Genomic DNA, 18,965 nt, shown 5'->3' on the forward strand with positions numbered 1-18,965 from the left:
CTGGACAAACAAAAAATATATAACAACAAGAATAAAATATACTAACAATAAAAGTAAGCTAAAAAATTTCCAAGAAGCTGGCTGATGCAATAAATCAAAATTGTTTTCATAAGCAATCATTCCTTGATTTTAATTTAATCAAATAACAAACAATTCAATTCGAAATGTAAAAACTTAAGTCACAAAATCCAAAGGCAATAATACTCAGTGGAACAAATAAAGTAAAATCAGCTCACATTTATAGTCAGCACTAAGGTGAAGCATATCAGACTTGGGTACAGAGTAAATTACAGGGCAGAGGAAATCTGAAAAATAAAGTCACATTTAAGAGGAGTGAACATCCTCCCACTCCTCTAATGAAGAGTTTGAAAATAATCAAAGTTAACATGATGGCACAGATATTGGTTTGAGTCCAAAGCTTTCCCTACCAAATTATAAAAATTGCAAAAGAAAGTAATTGAAGAATTCATAATGAGATTTGCTTGGCAATGCTCAAAACTCAAAGCAAAGCAATTTAATAAGGGAGTCACAGTGGGAGGCTTTCCTTGTTCTTTGGTCTGTATTATCCCAAACCAATCAGCATCAAACAGAGTTAAGCAACAGAGTATTATAAGTCCATTGTAGTCAATTGTATGGGATCCTGCTCCAGGAGAATAACTAGGCCCCCTCCCCTCCCTGTCCCTCCTCCCTCCTTGCTCTCCCTGCAAATGGGTGCCAGCATCCTACGCATTCACATTGAAGAAAGATTGCACACGGATGCATTTCTGCACACTCTCATCTCTTACTCATTGAACATTTATTTTGTTTGACTTTTTAAAGGATAGAAGGCTTTGGACATCCAAGTGCTTTGCCCCTGTGGCTACCTCTGCTCTAGGCCCTGGACACAGACAAATTAATAAGGGACAGGTCGGGCCCCAGGGAGGCTTTGAGTCTAGTGAGGAATGTGACAGAGCAGGACACTGAGGATGGAGTTACATCTGATCAAGTTGTGCTCTAGGATACACAGTGTCTTAGGAAAGCCCCTGCCCTGTGCAGAGGATGGAGGAACTTCATGTGGGACACAGGAAATGTGAATGCTTTGGCTAAGACTAGAAGGATAACCAGAAACCAGCTTGTCCAACAAAGGAAGGAAATGGTATGCCATGTAGCATACATCGTGTACAAATGTGCAGAGAAAGGAACTGCTCAGCTTTCCCTCCTGTGAACAGAACACACAGTGATTGGCAGGAGGGAGCTAAAGCTCCTCTTTGATCATGCATCTCCTTCATTTTTGACGAGTGTCACAAGCTAATGCCACAGGCGCAGGTGTAACAAAAATACTGAGTTCAAACCTTGGGCCCAGTACTGACTAAAGCTTAATTTTCAGAAGTCTCTTGCTCTCCTCAAACTTTAGTTTCCTCATTAATAAGTGGGCTGTGTTGAAGCACAAGTGAGCTAATGCATGGGAGAAAGTACCACACTTGATCCATTCCAGGACTCTCTATTGGTAGCCATTATGATTAAATTATTGTCCAAACATTGACCCAGGGCCCCAAAGAAGGGAAGGCTTCTGAGTAAAGTAAGAAAACAGAAAACAACAATTTTTTTTTTTATTTCTGAAATAACATACTGTCCAAGGTCAGTCTTTGCTTTCACTTTGACCTACACCAATTCTAACTCTATGTTAGGAAGAAAGGATCAAGTACACTCTTACATATTAACTGAGCTCAATGCTAGTAAATGAGTTGATGAAATAAATGACTGGAAAAAAGACATAATATTTCATGTAGTAAATCATTGTAGAAATACACATTTGCAGAAGGGGTCTATGTGCATCAATTCTGAGTATTAAATAAAGATATTTAACTGTGACCTTATTCAGTGTCCTTATACCCACTAAAATTCATGGATCACTCATGGCAATGTTGAATGTGGGCCAATAAAAAAATAAGTTGAAATAAAAATGACTTCTTCTGAACTCCAGTTTCCAGAATAATAAATTAAAATATAGCAAAAAATATATATGTATATATGCATCTGTATAAAGAGGGGAAAAAAGGAAAAATCACAATAAAGGATATGGGAAAAGTAAAAAAAAAACAATTTATAAAAAAAATTTCTACAAAAATCCATAGGATTTGATTTTTTTAAAAAAGAACACTGAAACCTGAGTATTCTTTTGATCCCAAAGATAAGAATAAAATTAATTCACAGCCCTACTTACAGCAATCCTCAGGAATATTTTATCAAGAACTTTAAATGTTTATATATCTTTTTGATACCATAATTCTACTTTTAAGAATTTGACCTGAAGCTCTTACTGGTGTGGCTTGGTTGGGCATTGTCCCACAAAGTGAAAGGTTGCCAGTTCTATTTCCAGGTCAGGGCACAGATGAGAGGCAACCAGCAATGTTTCTCTCTCACATCAATGTTTCTCTTCCTCTCTTTCTCCCTACCTTCCCCTCTGTCTAAAATGAAATAAAATTTTTTAAAAAAGAATTTGACCTGAAGAAATACATGTAGCAAATCCCTTGTCATGATGAGGTTCATTATAATGTTTGTAATGAAAAAGTGGAAATGACCAAATGATAATTGAGAAGAAAATGCTTAAATAAATTATTTTACATCTATTTCATGAAATATTAATTAGCCACTAAAATGATTTTTATAAAGTTTTACAATGGTGTTAGAAAAAGGCAGGACAAGTTATATTCTTATAATATTTTTTTAAAATTTTGAAAACATTAAAAAAAGACTACACAAAAACAAGAATTCCTAGTACTTTCTTTAGGTGGAAAAAAAACATGTTTGGTTGGTTCTTTTCTACTTATTTTTAGGAATCTAAAATTCTTATAATGGTAGCATATTATATTTAAATTATAAATGTGTAACCTAAAATTCCCTCTCAAAATCTACTATTATTTTAAACATTGACATAGATGAGGGGCTATTTAACCTTAGTGCAGTTGGAGTTGGGTTGGACCACAGTCAAAGCATGTGAAAAAGGCCCAGGCATGTTAGATAGCCAAAACACCTCACACTAAGACCAACACCCAAGAAGGGGTTCTGTAAACAGTGACTGTCAAGCAGAGAAAATATGACTCCCTGCAATCCCCTACAAGAAAACTACCTATTTAGTAGAATTAAAAATGGGTTTTGCTCACATGCCAGGAAACTTTTCTTTCTTTCTGGTTTCCCTTATTTTTCTGTGTATTTTATTTCCTGTTTGCCAGCTTTCTCCCACATTTTCACAATGGTATCTTCAAAACTGAAAAGGAATTTGGCATTTGGATTGCAAAACCCTTGTGCATGGAAAGACTACCTTAGAAAGCTTTCCTCAACCTCACTAAGCAGAATAAATCCCAGTTCTCTGTCCCAGCAGCCTTCTCCACATTAAGTCACAATCATTTGTTGTCCTTCAGAACTCAGTAGGGATACCTTGAAGAAAATGACTAAGTCTGATGCTTTACATTTAGAGCTGAATGATAATGAAAATGCAACATATAAAGCTCCATGGGATTCAACTAAAACAGTACATGGAGGGAAAATTGTAGCTTTAAATACTTATATTAGGAAGAAAACAAGAATAAAAGCAATGATCTAATGTTTCAACCTTAGGAAGCTAGAAGAGGTAAGAACAAATTAAAACCAAAGTAAATAGAAGAAATAAAAATCAAAAAAAAAAAGCTGAAATCAATAAAATATAAAAGCTGATAAAATCAATAATGTCAAGGTTGGTGTTTTGAAAGGAAAAACTATGTCTGTGGATTACAAGACTCAGTGTTGTCAAGATATCAATTTTACCCAAATGATCTATAAATTCAATAATAGCTAACAAAATCTCAAGTTTTGTTAAAGAAATTGACAAGATGATTCTAAAATTTAAATGGAAACACAAAAAATCTAAAATTGCTGAAATCTTATTAAAAAAAAAGAAGTTAGAGAATCTATAATACCTGATTTAAGAGATAGAATTAAGGAATAATTATAAAGCTACAGTGATCAAGACATTTTTGTACGGACATAGGAATAGATATATAAATCAATGGAATATAATAGAGAATCCAGAAATAAACTAACACATATATTGCCAGTTGATTTTTCATCAAGGCAGCTAGTTTACTTGTTAAGTAAATATAAGTCTTTTTAATAACTAGTGCAAGGTCAGTTGGATATACACATGGAAAAGCAAAAGTGAACCTGAACCACTTCTTTAATCCATACACAAACCAAATACTAGATGCAAGATATATATAATGTAAAAACTTCTAGAAGAAAACTTGCAACTTTCTTAGACATGTCACAAAAAAGCATTAACCATAAATTAAAAAAATAATATATGGGGTTTTATCAAAATTAAAGTTTTCTACTCAAATGATAGCAATAAGAAAATGAATGTGCAAGGGCTCTCGGGAGAGGGTGGTGAGATAGGTGGGATCGGAGTCCACTTCCCTGCGGCACCACTGAAATGCCTAGCTGATATGTGGAAGACAGCGAACAGCCAATGGTATTCCTGCATATATGAAGATCGGAGACAAAAATAGAGGACATTGAAAGATCAGACGTTGAGACAATAAAACCTGGGGCTCTGAAAAGACCAGAGTTAAACCCTGTTAGATCCATAAAAGTCAGCTCAAGACCAGTGAGCTCAGGAGATTAAGGAGATGACACCAATGAAACCCACTGGCATTCTACCATAGAAGTTCATACCACAAACCCAGGGAGTCAGAACAGATCAATTTAAGAAGCAGAGGCTAAGAAGAAGAGTCTCACAAAAAATGGGAAGACAAAGAAACAATCCCCAAATGAAAGGAAAGGAGGAAGCCTCAGAAAGAATGCTACCTGAAAAACAGGCAAGTCAACTATCAGATACTGAGTTCAAAGAAATGGTTATCAGGAAGCACACTGAGCTCACAGAGAACTACCAGAAATTACAGGGAAACTACAATGAACTCACTGCAAACTATATCAACATGAAAAAGGAAATAGAAACTATCAACAAGGGCCAAGAGGAAATGAAGTATACAACTTCTGAACTGAAGAACAGAGTAGAAGGAATCAAAAACAGACTTGATGAAGCAGAGGATGGGATCAGCGAGCTGGAGGACAAAGTAGAAAAAAACACCCAGAAAGAGCAAGAAAAGGAAAAGAGGCTCAGAAAGAATGAAGAGGGGGGAAGGGAAATGCAGAACAACATGAAATGTAACAATATCCGTATAATAGGGATACCAGAAGGAGAAGAAGAGCAAGGGATAGAAAACCTGTTTGAAAAAGTACTCATGGAAAATTTCCCTAATCTGATGAGAGAAAAGTCACCCAAATCCAAGAAACAGAGAGTCCCAAGCAAGAGGAACCCAAAGAGGCCCACTTCAAGACACATAATAATTAAAGTGGCAAAATTCCAAGACAAAGAGAGAATCTTCAAGGCAGTAAGGGAGAAACAAGAAGTAACATACAAGGGAGCATCAGTAAGGTTAGCAACTGACTTCTCAATGGAAACGCTCCAAGCCAGAAGAGAATGGCAAAAAATATTCCAAGTAATGAGAACCATAGGCCTGCAACCAAGACTACTTTACCCAGCAAGGCTCTCAATCAAGACAGAAGGCCAAATAAAGATTTTCCCAGACAAAAAAGTCCAAAAGAATACACCTCCACCAAACCAGCTCTGCAAGAGATGCTAAAGGGACTACTTTAAGGAAAGGAAGGAAAAGAGAAAGAGAGAGGAACACAGGTAGGAAAAAACTGTAATGAATAACCACCTATCGATAAGAACCTTAAATGTAAATGGATTAAATGCTCCAATCAAAAGACATAGAATAGCTGAATGGATAAGAAAACATGACCCACACATATGCTGCCTACAAGAGACCCATCTCAGGACAAAAGACCTACACAGACTGAAAGTGACGGGCTGGAAACAAATTTTCTAAGCAAGCAGACAGGGAAAAAAAGGGGGGTAGCAATACTCATATCACACAAAATAGACTTCAAAAGAAGGGCTATAAAAAGAGACCCAGAAGGTCACTTCATAATACTCAAAGGAAGAATCCACCAAGAAGACATAAACATTGTAAATACATATGCACCCAACATAGGAGCACCAAAATACATAAAGAAAATCTTAGAGGACTTCAAGAAAGATATTGACAGCAACACATTTATAGTAGGGGATTTTAACACCCCACTGTCAAAAATGGACAGATCTTCCAAACAAAATATGAACAAGGATATTGTGTCACTTAACAATACCCTAGATAAAATGGACTTAACTAATATATGTATATAGACCTTTTCATCACAAAGAAGCAAAATACACATTCTTTTTGAGTGTACATGGAACATTTTCAAAGACAGACCACATGATAGGATACAAAGCAAGCCTCAACAAATTCAAGAAAATTGAAATCATATCAAGCATTTTCTCTGACCAGAAGGAACTGAAACAAGAAACCAACCACAAAGGAAAAAAACGAGAACACTCAAAAGCATGGAGACTGAATAGCATGCTGTTAAACAATGAATGGGTCAAGAATCAGATTAGGGAAGAAATCAAAAACTTTCTGGAACAAATGAAAATGAACTCACAACAACCCCAAACCTATGAGATACAGCAAATGCAGTCCTCAGAGGGAAGTTCATAGCAACACAGGCCTACCTTAAATATATAGAAACATTTCAAATAAACAACCTAACCCTATGCCTACAAGAACTGGAGGAACAACAACAAAGACAGCCCAGAGCAAGTAGAAGGAAGGAAATAACCAAGATCAGAGCAGAGTTAAATGACATAGAGACTAAAAACACAATTCTAAGGATCAATGAATCCAGGAGCTGGTTCTTTGAAAAGATAAACAAAATCGACATGCCTTTAAGTAGGCTCATCAAGAAGAAAAGAGAGAGGATCCAAATCAACACAATTAGAAATGAAAGAGGAGAGATTACAACTGACACCACAGAAATACAAAAGATTGTAAGAAATTACTATGAAGAACTGTATGCCAAGACATTTGAAAACCTAGATGAAATGGAAACGTTTCTAGAAATATATAATCTTCCAAAACTGAATGACGAAAAAGCAGAAACCCTGAACAGACCAATAACAGCAGATGAAATTGAAGCAGTAATCAAAAAACTCCCAACACACAAAAGCCCTGGACCAGATGGTTTCACAGGAGAATTCTACAAAGCATTTAAGGAAGAAGTAACCCCTATCCTTCACAGACTATTCGAAAAAATCCAAACTGATGGAAGACTCCCAAACTCTTCTTATGAAGCCAGCATCATCCTAATCCCAAAACCAGATAAAGACACAACGAAGAAAGAAAACTTCAGGCCAATATTGCTCATGAACATAGACACTAAAATTGTCAACAGAATATTGGCAAACCGCATCCAGCAATACATTAAAAAGATCATACACCATGATCAAGTGGGATTCATCCCAGTGATGCAAGGATGGTACGATATTTGCAAATCAATAAACATAATACATCACATAAACAACAGCAAAGACAAAAATCACATGATCATATCAATAGATGCAGAAAAAGCATTTGATGAGATACAGCACCCATTTATGATAAAAACATTCAGCAAAGTGGGAATTGAGGGAACATTCCTCAACATAATAAGGGCCATACATGAGAGACCTACAGCCAACATCATACTCAAAGGACAGAAACTTAGATATTTCCCACTAAGATCAGGAACAAGACAAGGATGCCCTCTCTCACCACTCCTATTCAACATAGTATTGGAAGTCTTAGCCACAGCAATCAGACAAGAAAAAGAAATAAAAGGCATCCAAATTGGAAAGGAGGAAGCAAAACTGTCACTGTTTGCAGATGACATGATAGTGTACATAGAAAATCCCTATAGACTCCACCCAAAAACTACTCAACCTAATAAATGAATTTGGCAAAACAGATGGATATAAAGTCAATACTCAGAAATCAAGGGCATTCCTGTACACCAATAATAAAACTGCAGAAACAGAAATCATGGGAAAAATCCCATTTGGTAATGCAACAAGAAAAATAAAGTACCTAGGAATCAACCTAACCAAGGAGGAAAAAGACCTGTACTCAGAAAACTACACAACACTGAAGAAAGAAATTAAGGAAGACACAAACAAATGGAAGCATGTACCATGCTCACGAATTGGAAGAATTAACATCATCAAAATGGCCACACTACCCAAAGTGACTTATAGATTCAATGCAATCCCTATTAAAGTACCAATGGCATATTTCTCAGATATAAAACAAACATTTCAGAAACTTATATGGAACCATAAACGACCCCGAATAGCTGCAGCAATTTTGAATACCAAGGTTTTATGAATGATAGGGTAGCTTTCTTCTCTCTTCCAACTCAATGTTAATTGAGTTGCAAAAATAGAGTTTCCATATCTTCCTTACCCAGTCTCACACCGCAAATTAAAAGCTCAATGAGGTACCATCTCACACCAGTCAGAGTGGCCAACATAAACAAATCCACAAACAAATGTTGGAGAGGATGCGGAGAAAAGGGAACCCTAGTGCACTGTTGGTGGGAATGTAGACTGGTGAGGCCACTGTGGAAAACAGTATGGAATTTCCTCAGAAAACTAAAAATGGAACTGCCCTTTGACCCAGCAGTTCTGCTGCTGGGATTATACCCTAAGAACCCTGAAACACCAATCCAAAAGAACATGTGCACCCCAATGTTCATAGCAGCACAATTTACAATAGCCCAGTGCTGGAAGCAACCTAAGTGCCCATCAGCAAATGAATGGATCCAAAAACTATGGTATGTTTACACAATGGAATCCCATGCAGCAGAGAGAAAGAAGGAGCTTATACCCTTTGCAACAGCATGGATGGAACTGGAGAGCATTATGCTAAGTGAAATAAGGCACATGGTGAGGGACAAATACCATATGATCTCACCTGTAACTGGAACATAATCAACAGAAGAAAAACGCAAACAAAATATAACCAGAGATATTGAGGTTAAGAACAATGTAACAATAGCCAGGGGAGAGTAGGGAGGGGACAGTGGGGAGAGAGGATTACAGGAACGACTATAAAGGACACATGTACAAAATCAAGGGTGAGGGTAGAGGGGGGGAGGGAAGGGGGTTCAGCTGGGGTTGGGTGGAGGGGTGGGGGGGAAGGCATACAACTGTAATTGAATAACAATTAAAGTAAAATAAATAAAATAAATTTGAAAGAATTTAAAAAAGAGAAAATGAATGGCCCAATTCCAGACTGGGAATTATATTTGCATTACTTATATTTCATCAAAGACCTGTATCCATAAAATATATTTTAAAAAACTCATCTAAATCAACAGTGAAATAAGAAGTTCCCAGAAAAAATTAACAAAACTCTTGAGCACACAATTCATGAAAGGAGCTATTTGGAAGGCTAATGAGCATATGAAGCAGAGCTGGACATCATTAGTCACCAAAGGAATGTGAATCAAAACCATAACATAGTCTTCACATCAGATATTGTTGAATTATATAGTCATAAACACTGACAACACTAAATGTTGGCTAGGATGTCCAGCAACTGAAACTTATAAGTGCCCGAGTAGAGTATTACTAGTGGGAGTATAAAATAGAGTAACCATATTGGAGGTGGTGAAGCAGTTCCTCATAGACCTGGGAATTCTACTCTTTCATATTATACTTAGCAAAGAGAAGTGAAAACATATCTCCACAACAGACATATAAAAATGATCATACTGTCTTATTCAGAATAGCCATGAGTTATCAACAACTGAAATGTATGTTAACTGGAGAATAAAGAAACAAATGAAGGTTTGTTCATACGGTGGAACACTATATTACTCAAAGGGAAAAAAGAACTAAGTACTGATATCCACAACTACATAGATAAATCTCATGGAGATTTCGTTGGGTGAAAGAAACTAAACACACATATGCATATTTTATATTATCCTATTTATCTGAATTACAGGAACAGGTAAATTTAATCTGCAGTACTAGAAATGTGTAAATGGTTGCTTCTGAGAGTAGAGAGAGATATCTAGAAAGTGACTTGAGAAATCAAGGTGATGGAAATGTTCTATATCTTGTTTTGGTTGGTGATTATAATTGTCTTAACCCATGAGATAAACAATATATGTGCATTTTTATTGTATTTAAAATATACCTCTTAAAAAAACAAAGCGATATTTTCCTTTATACTTTTATTATCTTCTTTTCATAACACAGAGTAGGTACTAAAGCAGTTTGCTGACATGCACTGAATGTCAGCCTTGTGCTACAATCCACACTGTCCACTTTATTCATTGGTAAACTGACAAGCCTGGGCAGGCTTTTCTCAGTCTCACAGATAGCTCAAAGAGCTGAATTCACTTGACCAAAGCCATGGATTACATTAGGTTGAAATTGGAACTTAAATACCAAAATCCTATGTAGAAGCTATTCAAACTACATTTCTTGAGTGGGTAAATTAGTGAATAAATGAATGAATAAAGAGAAGAGACTATCTGACTTACAAAATGGATATAAGTGCCTTTTGGGCAAGTACAGAAGACATTGAGATAAATTATTATTCCACGTGAGAAGGAAGGAGGCATATAGAATCCCCGATCTGCATTGATTCAGAAACAGAAAAAGAACAAAATATATGTCTTAGAGCATGACTGCAAAGCCCATAGCTCCTTACTGCTTTCCACTGCCCAGGGTTGTCTAGTTTGTATCAGTCCATTTTCTAGGCTATCAGACCTGTATTAAGGACCCCTTTCATCAACTTGGCCAAACCCTCCTGATAATCCCCAAAATGCAAAGGGGTACCATCCATGAAAGCTTCTTCCTCCACCTCAGTAGAACTCCCAGCATGCCGTGGAACCAGGATGCTTCCTCACCTCATTCCCTCCAAATGGAAAGCACTGTGGGGCACGAAGTTCCTGATCCTTGTGTGGAAGGTAGGGTCCTCCTGGGACCACTCTCTCTTTCACAGGACATGGTCCCTGACACTCCACAGGGAGTGTGTGCAGTGAGAGCAGCCCTCACCACAGAGCAGAGAGCAAAGGGAAGGAACAAATGCAGGTGCTAATGGGCAATACCCACCCACAAGCTGCTGCCAGGGCAAGCACTGGTTATCCTCCAAACCATGGAGGATAACCAGCCAATTGATGGCATGGAAATAAATAAGATCTGTGAGCACATTTTCTCCCTACATTCACATTCATACTGTATGACCTCGGAGATATTTACTGAGTGGAAAAAAACACCTTCTGTTACAACTGCTGGACTCAAAAGGTACTTCCCTCTGAAAAATACTATCTCCAGCTTTAGGGTCTGAAATGAACTATTCATTTATTTATTTAAAGAGCTTAATGAGCTGTGAAGACTGACATTTAAACTATTAACACTGTATTCCATTTGACAATGTTATTAAATAGTAGATCTGATTTATGGAAAGGCTTGATAAATTGGCAGTCTAGGTCAGCCCTTGCACTGCACAGAAATTGTGTTGCTCTGGAAGCTACTTTATAGAGTTGATAAGCTAGAGAAAATAAAAACAACATTAAAGTCTGATTTCATGTAACAAAGTTATTATAATATAAATTTGAATCACTTGCCAGTTCAATTCTGCATCCCAGATTTTTTCTAATTGATATTTTAATAGTTTGTAAATCAAAAGATAAAATCAGAGATTTAAATAACCTTTGCTATGATACATGGAAGGAAAGGTAGGGCTTTTGAAAATGAGAGCCAGGCATATATCATACTATTTTGATGTAAAAGAGGAAGGGAAATAAAAGTGTAAGTAAAGATTATGCATGGGGGTGGAGACATGCTGAGGTATAGAAATGGGGATGTGACTCCCTGGGGAGGGGCAGGTTGGAGTGAGACTGATGACTGTGCCACGGTTTACTCTTATTTATGTGACCTTCAGCAGCCACTTAATCTCTCTGAGGCTCAGGTCCCACTTCTACATGCTGGAGATAATACTAAACAAGTAGTTTTGTTCTGGATGAAGGGAAGAATGTATGTACATCATCTGGCACAGTGCCAGGGACATAGAAACTGCTCAATAGATTCCAAGGAAAGACTAGGCTAGGCAGGAATAAAGCCAGGTGCTGGTGCAGTGAGGGGGAAGCTTCTGGGCCAACAGAGTTAGACCTGAATAGGACAAGAAAAGACTGTGTAGGCAGAGCCTATATGCTACTCAATGGTGTAGAGCTAGATGATACACCACTAGGCGTGCCTACGCACTATTAGGTGGCATTGCGCTATATGATGTGCTGCTGCATGTACCCAGGTGCTATCAGAGGATACAGACCCAGGGCCAGTATTCCTGGGCCACCCACTGCTCAATTTTTTTCTGTAAAGAGTCAAGAAATAAAATATTTTAGGCTTCAGGGACCTTATGATCTCTGTCACAACTGCTCAGGTCTGCTGAACTAGCAGGAAAGCATCCATGGGCGTTATGGGAATGGATGGGTATGGCTGTGTTCCAATAAAACTATTTACAACATGTGGTGGGCCAGACTTGGCCCTTGGGCGGTAGTATGCCAGCCCTTGGTTTAGTCTTTCCTCCAGTCGAACAGGTGCAGGTGACTAAGGGGAATGAAGGCAGCCTCTCCCTCCTCTCTGAGGGCCAAAAGGGTCTTCCCTAAGAAATGGCTATCCAGAGATAAGCCTAAAAGGGACCCCAAAGCTATTTCTCTTGTCCTTTCCATCACAGAAGCCATGGAGGATAACCAGCCAATTGATGGCACCACCTACCTCCCCAATTTATGTGACTCTACTCAGTCAGATAGCAAATAGATGACTCGCTCAGGGACAATCCAGTATTCATCGAGATTTACCAGGTGCCAGGGAGGCTTGTTGAAAAACATGTATGTTGCAGGCTCTTAATAAATAAATGAAACTTCCCTCTCCTTCCAAATTCCTTCCTGCTCTCTTCAGCAGAGCCTAGAAAGAGCTGCCCTTCCTTGTCTGGGTGCACGCTGGCAGAGACAGTGGGTCACAGTGGTGGGGCAATCATGACCCTCGTAACCCCTTCCTTCAGTTCTGATTTGGAAGAACAGTGATCAACTCTTGCTAAGCAGTTTCCCACCTAAACTGGTGTCAAGTCATTAAAAACAACACTCCCAATGAAAAAGTAGTAAGATCTCTTTAAGGTTACCCGCCATACCAAGCTTCTTAACTTTAGCAGCAATTAGACATCGTTTCACTACCAAGCACTCTCCAGAAATGGAGCAGAGTCACCAAGGAAGAACTGAAAGTTAAAGTTAGAAGCGGGGTTGTCTTCCCTTTGCTGAAGAAGTTTCCTGCGACATGCCTCAGGAGCATCCCCTCCTCACCTTCGTAGATGGCCTGCTCTGCACAGAAGCAAGCTCTGTTTGGGATTTACAGAAGCCACTCATCCCTGAATATCAGAATCAGGCCCATATTTCCCAGCATGCTGGAGTTTTCTTTACAGTGCCTAGATTCAGAATATGACCCTCACTTGGGATGTGGCCATTGCCAGCCTGTCTGCAGGTGCCCTGGATTCACAAGGTTTCTGAAGCCATGACCTGGGGATGAGGGGTAGCTCTGTAGGGGCAGGGGATGGGAAGAGTTTCAAAAAAGCATTTAGGTGCAGTAGCCATCCAAACAGTCACAGGAAGGAGAATCGGAGGGTGAATCTGAGCTCTCATTCCAGTAAAAAGTGCAGTGCACTCCATTTCCAAACAGCACTATAAACTCACATTTATGACACTAGTTACAAAACTCTTAACATTTGTCTGGTGCTGGAAATCCATTTGTTTCTTAAAGATCCAAATGGAAGAGAAAGATTTGTGACCCCAAAGCCAGGTTGGGGGTTATAAAATGAAGTTTTCATACAAGTAACATATCCCATGTACTGAAAAAAAAAAAAAAGAGTAGGTTCGATACCTTGAAGCTATAGGCATTTGTAAGGAGTCCTATATTTACATCTTCCACTATTTATTTTTCTTAAAATTATTTTATTGATGAGTAGGACCCTAAATATTGCCAGAGGTGAATGATTTCTAATTGTCAGCAACGGACAAGGGGTAAGCAGGGTGACAAAGAGACATTTCCCTGATGACCTGTATCCAGATTTATCACCTCCCAGAGGGGTTTAATAGAGGTGTCTGCCTTTGTGACATACACCAGGAGGAGGAGGAGGCAGCACAAGGGAGCCTGCAAGGAGAGAAGGAGCTGCCATGTGAGACCCAGACTTGGCCTGCCTTGGTCTGGACTTACTTATTGAAAGAGCAGGTTGGCACACAGAATGGGATTGATCACAGCTCTTGGTTCCAGACACCTGTCCTTTTGTCCAGGAATGGCCAACTTTTTTAAGTAACTCATTTATTTTAATGAGAAATACATTGTTTAAAAAAAACCTTGAATCTAAAGCTAACACTAAACTTCACTTATACCCGTGAATAGGCTTTTCTCCCCACCCTGTGCCTCTCTGCCCCTCCCCTCTGCAGTAACCACTTTCATGAATCTTGTGTTTTATCATTACATTAGTATGGATGTGTATATGAGCCTCATATATGTTTAAAAGGGTATTGTGTTGTAAGTTATTATTATATGACCCATATGAAATTACATCTAATGCCTTTCATTTACTCATTATTATTCTGCTAAGATTCATCCATACTATTACATGAAGCTAGAGTAGATTCATTTCATTGCAGGTTATATATATATTTTACCTTGTTAATGCTCACTTGGATTGTTTCCAGGGTTTTGGCTTGATAAGCAATGCTACTGTGGCCTTTCTTGTCTCTGGAATGCATATGGAAGTTTATTTGGGATGAATACATAGGAGTGGAATTGTTGGATCATAGGGTATGCAAATACTCCATTTTATAAGAGAATGACAAACTAGTTTACAAAAAGTGGTTATACTGAGTACACTCCCACCAGCAATTGACCACCTGTTACTCCCGTCCTCTCCACCACCTCTTATTTTGTGCAAGTAATTGTTGTAAAATGAAATATCTTTATGGTCTCAATTTGTATTTCCTGGATCACTAATGATTTTGAATATCTCTTCAGGTAATTATTGGCCATATGCGTTGTCTCTTCTGTGAAAGGCCTGTGCAAGTCTTTTCCCATTAAATTGTTTGAACTTTTCTTATTGATTTGTAAAAGTTCTTCATATAATCTTGATGTTAATCTTATACAGGTTTTATTCACTGTAAATATCTCCTGCCACTGTGTTACTTGCTTTTCTATTTTAAAAGTGTTTTGTAATGAATAGAAGTTTAATAAGTCAAAAGTAGCTATCTTTTCTTTTATAACAAGTGCTTTTTATAGCATTGTTGCAATGAATCTTCATAAGCATCCTATGTGGATGGGAGTATTGGCTCTTTGTGAGAGACAAAGAAAGCAGACAAGGGAAGCTCCAAGGCCATTTGGCCCAGAACTTACTCTAATGAAAAGCCTTAAATCAACTTTGTATTCATTATCTCCAAATGAGGTCACCTATAGCCACAAAGATTCCCTGTCAGAGATGAAAGAAGACCAACAGCTTGAGGTCAGAGCACCATCCTACGTAGCACACTAAAAATGAAGAGGTTTTAATAAATCTTGTAAGCATGGGAATAGCAACATTTATGTTGCACTTTATCATATTTGTTAGGGTATTACTTGGTTAAATGTAAACATTCAAACTCTAACAAAATGTGAACTTTTAAATGTTTTAAGCATTGAAAGAGACCCCAGAGTTGCCCAGGCCTCTCTCAACTCTGAGGGTTTCTAGACAAGAAGAGTGGTGTTCCAGTTCACACAACTGGTGAGCTATGGAAGTGGGAATCACACTCAGATGTGTCAGGCTCCAGAACCCAGACACTTTCTGCTGTTCAAAGTGGATCAGGGACAAGAAGCCATCTTGAGCCAACTGCAGTGTGAGGACATGTGCCTATGGGGCTCTCACTATGCCCAGGCGGTGCAGCCATCTGTCGTGTCCCTCCCCTGGACAGAGGCCACATTCAGCCAGAATGCCCACTGCTTCTGAAGGAAGACTCTGCCTCTGCTTCTCTTCCTGGGCCTCCTTGGGGTTCTCCTGGGAGGGCTGGAAGATTGCGGAGGACCCTTGTCATCATAGAGAGCAGGGTGGTGGATGCTGGTGGCCCTGAAGCATTCTCTAGACTGTCCCCTTATATCCATTGCCTTCTGCAGTCAGGTCAAGTGATCCCCAAGCAGCTGGGGATATGGAACCCAGGTGTGTGTGTGCATGGGTGTGTGAATATGTGGGAGAGCGTGTGAGAACCTGTGAGATGGTTCCACAGACATGGATGCCTGAGGCAGGATGCACAGGGGTCTGTGTGTGTGTGTGAGATCATGTATGCGAGTGTATGTGAGTCTGAGTGTGTGTATGTGAGAGAGAATGCATACGACCATGTGTGGAAGGTGCCACAGAAGGGGTGGGAAGGTGGAGAGGGAATGGAAGGGAGGAGAGCTGAGACACCCTGGACAACCGCCCTGTTCAGAGAGGCAGTGGTGCTGGGCATGAGGACACATCTTTCTCTCCTCATTCACTAATGGCCACAGGGACAGTAGTCCCTGGATGTGAGGATCACTGGACAGAGGATGCCACCACCAGCAGCATGCCATGAAACCTGCCTTTATTTCACTACCTTCCTCCTCACTGATCTCCATAGCATATGGTGGAGAAATGCTAAACACCTCAGCGTGAGGCCCCTGGCATTAGGCCCTAATAGGAGGGTGACCCAGTGTCTGATTCTCATCTGCATAATGGGGTAATGATGATCAATTCAGTACATAGTGGAAATTAACTGAAATAAATGAGCAAATTCTGAGTGCTGAAGAATGTGATGACTTTCTCCACCCTCCCTCTCTCCTGGCTTCTTCCAACCCTATCCTCCCTTGTTTTCTCCAAGCACAGACTCCATCCTGGGCTTGATGCTCTTACCACCATCTCCCAAGCACACCTCTTCTCCACAGCAGAGACCCACAGTGTACCACCCTGTCCTGAACTTTCTTTCCTCATTTTCCCCACCTCTTGCCTGGCTCTCTGCTTTTTCTTTTGCTGAGTGTTCTCGCGTGGGATAGGCAGGCGCCCCTGGGCCACCATCCTATGAGCCCACAAGGAAGGAGGTTCTTGTAGAAAGCTTAATCAGCATACTCTGCACTGACCCTTTGAAAACAAACCGTGTGGTACCTAACAGTCAGCCTCCTCCACTTCTGTTGCCAAGAATGCGCACCTACCTAAAGAATACATGTGGGCGAGAACCAAGATGGCGGCATAGGTAGACACACTGCTCCTCCTCGCACAACCAGAACTGACAGAAAATCGAACGGCAAGGAAGTCCGACACCAAGGAAATAAAAAATAAACATTCATCCAGACCGGTAGGAGGGGCGGAGACGGGCAGCTGGGGCAGAGAGGACTCGCGTTGCCATGGCGGGACCGAGACTGGCGGAGTGTGGGACGAACGGGGCAGGCAGTCTGACGACTAGCAGACCCTGCGGCCCCACATTCGCGCACAGATAAACCAGACAAACGGCGGGGAGCAAAGCAGACCACACAACCCAGGGCTCCAGCTCGGGGAAATAAAGTCTCAGACCTCTGATTGAAAACACCCGTGGGGGTTGGGGCGGCAGCAGGAGAGACTCCCAGCCTCACGGGAGAGGTCGTTGGAGAGACCCACAGGGGCCTAGGGCATGCACAAGCCCACTTACTCGGGAACCAGCACCAGAGGGGCCCAGTTTGATTGTGGGTAGCGGAGTGAAAGATTGAGGTCCAGTGGAGAGTGGAGCAGGTGCCATTGCTCCCTCTCAGCCCCTCCCCCACGTACAGCATCACAGCGCAATGACCAGTGTTACCCTGCCCCAGGGAACACCTAAGGCTCCGCCCCTTTAGGTAACAGAGGCGCCAAACCAAAAAAAAAAAAAAATGGCCCAAATGACAGAACACTTCAAAGCTCCAGAAAAAATACAACTAAGTGAGGAAGAGATAGCCAACCTATCGGATGCACAGTTCAAAACACTGGTTACCAAGACGCTCACAGACTGGTTGAATTTGTTTGAAAACCAGATGAAAAATTGAAGCCTATCCTAAGAGAAACAAAGGAAAATGTACAGGGAACCAATAGTGATGGGAAGGAAACTGGGACTCAAATCAACAGTGTGGACCAGAAGGAAGAAAGAAACATCCAACCAGAAAAGAATGAAGAAACAAGAACTCGGAAAAATGAGGAGAGGGTTAGGAACCTCTAGGACATCTTGAAACGTTCCAACATCCGAATTATAGGGGTGCCAGAAGGAGAAGAGGAAGAACAAACAATTGAAAACTTATTTGAACAAATAATGAAGGAGAACTTCCCCAATCTGGCAAAGGAAATAGACTTCCAGAAAGTCCAGGAAGCTAAGAGAGTCCTGAAGAAGCTGGACCCAAGGAGGAACACACCAAGGCACATCATAATTACATTAGCCAAGATGAAACAGAAGGAGAGAATCTTAGAAGCAGCAAGAGAAAAGGACACAGTCACCTACAAAGGACTTCCCATAAGACTGTCAGCTGATTTCTCCAAACAGACCTTACAGGCAAGAAGGGGCTGGCAAGAAGTATTCAAAGTCATGAAAGGCAAGGGCCTACATCCAAGATTAGTGTATCCAGCAAAGCTTTCATTTAGAATGGAAGGGCAGATAAAGTGCTTCTCAGATAAGGTCAAGTTAAAGAAGTTCATCATCACCAAGCCCTTATTATATGAAATGTTAAAGGGACTTACCTAAGAAAAAGAAGATAAAAAATATGAACAGTAAAAATGACAGCAAACTCACATTTACTAATGACCACACCTAAAACAAAAACAAGCGCAAACTAGAACAGAAACAGAACCATAGAGATGGAGATCACATGGAGGATTGTCAATTAGGGGAGTGGGAGGGGGAGAGGGGGGGAAAGGTACAGAGAATAAGTAGCATAGATGGTAGGTAGAAAATAGACAGGGGGAGGGTAAGAATAGTGTAGGAAA

The 18,965-nt window shown here is 40.0% G+C and overlaps 1 protein-coding gene across 4 annotated transcripts in view; it reads right to left on the minus strand.

Moving 5' to 3' along the window:
- GRID1 (glutamate ionotropic receptor delta type subunit 1) overlaps positions 1-18,965 on the minus strand; it is a 725,082-nt gene that overhangs the window by 26,846 nt on the left and 679,271 nt on the right. The gene's annotated exons all lie outside the window — the stretch shown is intronic.

This window comes from Desmodus rotundus, chromosome 4 (genome assembly GCF_022682495.2).
Source record: "Desmodus rotundus isolate HL8 chromosome 4, HLdesRot8A.1, whole genome shotgun sequence".
Lineage (NCBI taxonomy): Eukaryota > Metazoa > Chordata > Mammalia > Chiroptera > Phyllostomidae > Desmodus > Desmodus rotundus.